Below are 7,501 nucleotides of genomic sequence, written 5' to 3'. Positions count from 1 at the left end.
TATATATATATATATATATATATATATATATATATATATATATATATATATATATATATATATATATGGGATGAAAGGTACCGTCGTTTGGGTGTGGGGGTGGGTTTTCTTTATTTATTAATTATGAAAGTAATAAATTAAATATTAAAAGATGAAAAAATGAAATGAAAGGGGAAATTTGCCTTTTAACATTTTCAGGACCAAAACCACGATAAATTCTTAATTTTGGACATTCCATAAAAGTTAGAAACTTTTTGGATTATATCCACAGTTTTTGCGAAACCGTAGGGACCAAATTTGCAGTTTTGTCTTAAAATATGTATAATTGTAAACATTTTAAATTAGAAGAAATACAATTATTTAAAGGTAGTCGATAAAATACATAAAAATAACATTATTTTCCAGCTAATAACATAATATCGAGTTGTAATTCATACAATTTTTTTAGTCGTTCTGACAATGTTGATGAATCATTTTCTATTAATTTCCCACATATGGCATGTATCTTCAAGAGTCATGCAAAAATACATAACAGTCCATGAATCATAGACTAAAAGCATATTTGGTTCATGAAATTTGTAACCTATTCAGTGATTGAAGAAAATATTGTAATATTCTTTTTGTGATCATGTTGTTGAAACATTTTAATATTTGAATATTTAAGACTAAATTTAACCTTTAATATTATTTTTTTATTTTTTATTTAAAAATATAATTTTAATTATAAATATAATTAAATTCACGTATATTATTATATAATTAATGATGTTTAATATTTAGTGTATATGTTAAAAAGGGAGAATTTATATATGTCCCTCTTAAACTTCAAAATATCATATTTGTCCAGCTTAATTTTTCAATATCATATTTATCCTTCATAAACATTCAAAATATCATATTTGCCCAAATCATTTTTTATAATGTTTTTAATATTTTATAATCATTTTTCATACCTTAGAATTATTATAATAATTAAAAAATTTAACCATATTATCCTTACGTCTATGATAATGGAATGTGAACTTCTAAATTGTTGGAATGTCGCCCTCTTGACAAACAAAAAGATTCATCTTCAACCCTCTCTATGGAATTTATATTTTTATTGTTTAGTTTTGTTGTTGTTGATTATTATCATATTGTAGATAGAAGATATTTTAGATATTACCATTGATATTTTGATGTTTAAAAATTACATATACGATATTTTGATATTTAAGAAGGGCCTATATGATATTTTGATGTTTAAAAATGACATATATGATATTTAGAAATTTTATGAAGGGTAAAGATGATATTTAAAAATTTTATGAAGGGTAAATATGATATTTAGAAAATTAAGTTGGGTAAATATGATATTTTGATGTTTAAGAAAAGCATATATGAAATTCTCCCTTAAAAATATATGTTGATGTGACAATGATATCATTTTTTGAAAGAGAAGTGAAATGTGTTGCATTAGCGTAGAAGTAATTATAAAAACTAATATGACAAGTTTTGAAATGTGAGAGACATTATATTATGTAGATAACCTAAAAATATCAAAGGGAATAAAAAGGATTTTGAAACATAAGGACAAAAATGTTTGTTATTAGTTTTTCAAGATTAGGATCAAAACTGAAAAATACGCATACCTTAGGGACTGAAACTATAATTTACTAAAAAAAAGTACCGAAATAGCCCTGCGCAAAAAGACAGTAAGGAATATGTGTTCGTTGATACATCAAATCAATTTTAAGGACTTTTTTGAACGTGGAAATTTACGCTATCCCACCCAAAAAGCATTGCTCCATAGTTCCATATTCAATCAATTATTTAAGTTTGTTGCGTTTGGGTATATACTTCATTCAAATTTTCGTTTTATAAATTGTGTAATAGGCTGGGGAGAACCTACTCACCTAGGCTATGTGTGTATCCGGTAGTTTCTGTTGCCTTTTAAAAAATTTCAGCTGCGGTAGAAATTTTTCGGTATATATGCGTGTAATTTGATATTACGAGGCTGAAACTATATACACATGGTTCAAGAATGAGACTACAACACATGATTTAATGTCTGTGAAACCAAAATCGTTACAAGAGATACATAATTTTGCAGTTCGATGACTATCAATTACATATTTCTTTGCCCTCTATTTCTATATAACCTCACCTAAATAGAGTCGTGATCATATATGATTTTTATTGAAATCTTGACAAGGACCTTAGACCAACTTGTAACCATTTCGGTTGCAAATCTGAAAAGTAATGTGACCAAATAAATACAATTCGGTTACATGTACATTATCTTTAAGATTCTAAGGGTGCATCAGATCCACCTATAACCATATCATAATCTAAATGATACCATTAGAATAACTAGTGATGCTTGTAAGTTCAAAGGTTTCAAAATTCTAACAGTTGATTGCCCTTACGTCGACATCTATCTCGTTTTCATGGACAAGTTGTTGGGTTGATAATTTTCTTGTTCCGATAAAGATACGGCAATATCTCCACATGGTTATTAAGGGGAGTTTAGATGTGCTATAAATGTTACAACATGAAGTCCTAGAAATCAGTTTTACAATTCAGCATATTCAACTTGTAAAATCAGGATTTGGTGACTAACGGTGAAGAACTAGACGAATATCCGAACGTTGCGCATAATAAAACTATATAGTTAAATTTTTTGTATATATATGTTAAAAATAATAAGACATTAACTGTAAAATAATACTCTTGAACTAAGTTGATATATATAAATTTGTTATTATTTTGAACCATATTATAAAATATACATCTATTAGAATCATATCATTCAATAATATATATCGATAGTCCGCGTTTAAATAAAACTAAACATGGTTTTCGAATTAATATTATAATTTAATGTTAAAATTGATTAATTTAGAAATTACTCATATATTTTTTTTAATTTCGATCATGAAGGTTAATTTGATATATGAACCATTGTTTGTAAGTTAACGCAATATAATTTTTTCTTTTAATTAAGGGACAATGACTTAGGATGGTAACAAACTATCGTTTTTGTTTAGTTTTAGTCATTTTCCTTCTTTTTTTGTCCATGATTTACCACTTAACTTTTTTTTTATGTTTACAAAATACCATTGTAACCGGCTATTGTTGGTATAGCCAGTCAAGTTGAACTTTCCGGCCGAAAAATGAATTTTCCGACGAAAATATGAATTTTCTGGTGAGTATATGATTTTTCCGGCAAATCTATGGGTTCTTAGTTCAATCTTATTCTTGAAATGATCGCATAAAGAAATTTTCGAAGAACTCAAACCAAATCAGATGAACCCACCCCCCCCCCCCCCCCGATTGCCAATCTTCACCACAGCAGATCTCGAACTATTTTGAACAGATCTAAGTATACCTCGAAAGGATCTAAGCAGATATCGACTGGAGCAAGTATATATTTCCGATAGATCTACCATAAAACCTCAAGAACACGAACCTTCCTAAAAAATCGCAACCTAAAATCGAACCCTAGGCTTGTGTTCTTGTTCTTGGAACGATTTCATAAACCCTAGAAATTAAAAGTCAAGGCTGATGAGCAACTTGAACTTAAGGTTGATGAACAACTTGAACTTGAAGTTGATGAACAACTTGCAGATAGAACCTGATATGCCAAGAACTCGCCGAATCTGAGAATCCCAGAAAATGCAACTTGAAAATCGAACTTGATGTGTTTAAAATCAAAGCTCGGAAAATGCAACCTGCAAATCGAACCTAATGACTGATGTGTCTGAAATCAAATATGAAAAACAAACATGTGTTTGCAGGTATGTGTGTGTAGGATCTAGGAAGCCTAGAACTGTTGAAATGGTGGAAATCAATTTGTTTGTGAAAGTTATATTTTTAACAGGCCGGGACAGGATTGGTCCGTTAAAAATTCGTAACTTCTTCATCCGACGTCCGTTTTTGTCTGTCTTTTTATCGTTACGCTACTATTAACGAGATCTTCGATTCTCGTTTAGGTTGTGTCGGCTAAAAACCGCTCGATCTAATATTCGAACTTCGGGCTGTACACTGCTAAGCCGAAACTTCGAAAAATCATAACTTCCTCATACGAAGTCAGATTTGGGCGTTCTTTTTATGGAGGCTCTCGGTTTAATGTTTTCTACGACTTTCGTTTAGATCGCTAAGGCTAAAAGTTGCTCTATCGTAAATTCACTATTTACGCTTCCCGGTGCCGTGCCGGTTCCGTTGCGAAACTTCGACGAGTCATAACTTCTTCGTTATAACTCGGATTTCGGCGTTCTTTATATGTACGGAACTCTTGTAACATATACTACCATTTGGTTAAGATTATTTATTCTAAATAATCTTTTTTCGAAAAGTCGTTTTCGACCCCTATTATCTCTAAATTGACTAGCCCGGATCTACGGGCGTTACAATTATCTCCCCCTTAGGATGATTACGTCCCGGAATCATCAACGAAACAGGGCTCACATGATGACTCCATACGTTATCTCTTCATCCTGTAATAACCGTAACTTTGATGTTTCTTCGAACGAGTATCTAACTCTAAGACTTCCTGACTGCAGGCGGTGCTCGATCTTGCACCTGCTCCCTATCTTACGTTAGACTCCAAATTATGACCTTTAAGTCACAATCTCGATCCTTACTAGAGACTGCTTCTTCTTCTTAACAATCTTAAGATAAGTTCTTTGATTACCACAATGGACCAATGTGTCATATTCTAATGACCTATCATCGTGTGATGCAATGCTTAGACTCAGGTCTTTTAAAGTCAGATTCTAGACTTGAAGACAACTTCCTTCATGCTCTAATGTGATATAATCACATTCTAGCATGTAGCACTTCTAGCTACAACCTCTTACAACGATCATGATACTTCTATTGATCGTTTCAATTATCTTTCACTTCAACTATCTAGCTTAAGTCAGATGCTACATCAAACTTGCTTCTTTGAACCACGTAACACACTCATCTTAGTCGGACTCGATTTGATATGACCACTAGGGTCGGAATAATAATCATCTTCTTAGTCATTACCGAAACGATGTTAACGACATACATGAACAAAACGGAATCAATTACTAGCGCCTTGGTAACCTTGTGACTTTCCCTGATCCAAGTGCGAGTCCTGTGCTTCCGATAGTATAGGCCTCTACTACCATTCACACCTACTCATACTCGTCTCAAGTATTGTCTCGCAGTTTTCCAAGTCACCATACAAGAAGATCACATAACAATTTAACACACCAGATAACAAAACGAAGGTTTTATATTATTCCTTGAAATGATTACATAGGTGTTCAAGTTTACCCTAAATTATGCCTTTAGTAGGCTACATCGTACGATACTATGGCTACTGCATAACTCGATCTTCGGATACAAACTCCTCATCCTCGATTTCTCGCGTCGTTTTCTGCCTCGTCGAGGATCATGTGGAATGCACTTGGCCTTGGTGGCATTTCTGGCCTTGTTGCCTCGTTTTTCTTCGGGCAGTCTTTAGAAACATGTCCTTCTTTGTTACATCTGTAGCACACCCTCTTGTTGGATGTACACTTGCTGGCGTAATGCCCTGTCTTTCCACATTTGTAGCAAGTCACCTCCTCGCTACATTTCCCGAAGTGTTTCTTTTTACACTTCTCGCACCACTTAGCTTCACCTCCTCCTCCTCCTTCAGTCTTTGAGAATTTCCTTTCTTTGTTGGATTTTGAAGATCCTTCGTACTTCCTTTTCTCGCCAACTTCAGCTCTCTCCAGACCTTTTTCCCTAATCTGGGTCTCAACATTCCTGGCTGCTCTAACGGCTGTTTTCAAGGTAGTTGCCATTTTGACTGTTGGGCCAAAGTCTGTGGGCAGTCCGTTAGCAAACCTATCGATCTTGGAGAGTTCAGTAGGCACCAAGTAGGGGAATAGCTTCATCCTCTCGGTGAATGCGGTGGCATACTTATCTACACTCATCTTTCCTTTCTTTAGGTTCTAAACTTCGTTGTTTAGGTCTATCAGATCTATCTCTGAGCAGTACTGCATTTTCAACTGCTCCACGAATGATTCCCAAGACATTCGCATGGCTTCTCCTCGTGGCATTGTATCTGCCAAAAACTTCCACCAACTTAGCACTTTAGTCTTTAGTTGTCTGACTGCAAAGATGGTCTTTTGCTTGTCGCTACAGTCACAGCTCTCAAACACCATCTCCATTTCGGAGATCCAGTCCATAATCTCAACCGGCTTCGGGCTTCCAGAAAGGATTGGTGGCTTGGCTCCCAAGAAGTTCTTATACATTCGTCCATTCTTGTCTTTTCCCCTCTCCGAGCCATTCCTTCGTTCTCCTTGAGTCCCAACTTGACTCACAGGGCGGCTATAGTTCCCTTCCTCCGATTGCTCGGGAATCAGGTCAGGTTACTCAATGGGCATGGTAGGTTCGTCCCTATTTTCATGTAACATCCTCCTCATTTCTTCCCTTTGTTCAGCTAACATAGCCCGAATCATGGCTTGTACTCCAACCATGGTGATTGGTTCATGTGCAGCTTCTACTACAACAGGTATTTGCTCAATCACTGGGGGATGTTGATTCCTATTTCCATTTGCGTTCCCGACTCCACTTCAGGTTCTTGCCATTTCGATCTATACACCAATTCAGACGTTCGGTGTGTAATGACGAGAATTAAGATAGGAAAGATTTTATTTACGATCGACGTGTAAATTTCCCTATCACTCTGAAAAGTTACATGCCAGTTCTAATACAGTAATTATACGTTTAGAAATCTGAACACATAAAGTTTCAAGATCCGGTCGGCAATAGACCATAGATTCGATCATATAATGCATATCATAAATCATTTAGCACATAAAAGCATATTAGGCATTTTCCCTAGATAAGCTAGTGCTTGTGTCTATTTAGGTGTACTTCCTAAAATATATTAGACACACTCCTCACGATCATCGCTTAGCATTCTAAGTTTAAGTCTAGAAATAAATCCATATTTCTAGTTCGCTTAAACTAATGCTCTGATACCAACTGTGACATCCCCATTTTCACGGCCAGAAAAGACCGATTTTATTTATGCTTTATAAAAATCAGAGTACTTCTTTTAATAAAAATGTTGCGGAATTTGTTCCCAGTAAAACATGATAAATACGTTATCAAAGCATTTCCGAAGAAATGTATTTTTATTCATTTTTAAAACATTTGGGATGTCATCGTCAATACAGAAACATAAGCATAAACAGAACTTACATTCATTTACACTAGTGATCTACATCTCTTTTAAATCTCTCAGTGTAATGTAACTTCATATCGACACCTGTGATAGAAATAAGTTGGAGTGGATCAGGTTGGGAAACCTGGTGAGTACATAGGGTTTTCAACCCATAATAATATAATTATTATGTTTAAACATCAAACAATCAACCCAATTACCCATCCCCATTATCTTCTTTATTCTTAAGGATCTACCTTAAGAATCAACTATTCCTCGTTCATTCATTCCTAAGGATCATCCTAAGGAATCGGCACGAAGTCCATCGTC

This window comes from Lactuca virosa, chromosome 3 (genome assembly GCF_052849685.1).
Source record: "Lactuca virosa cultivar CGN04683 chromosome 3, Lactuca_virosa_CGN04683_v6, whole genome shotgun sequence".
NCBI classification, from domain to species: Eukaryota; Viridiplantae; Streptophyta; class Magnoliopsida; order Asterales; family Asteraceae; genus Lactuca; species Lactuca virosa.
The sequence above is the reverse complement of the archived record's forward strand: the minus strand, read 5'-3'. Positions refer to the sequence as shown.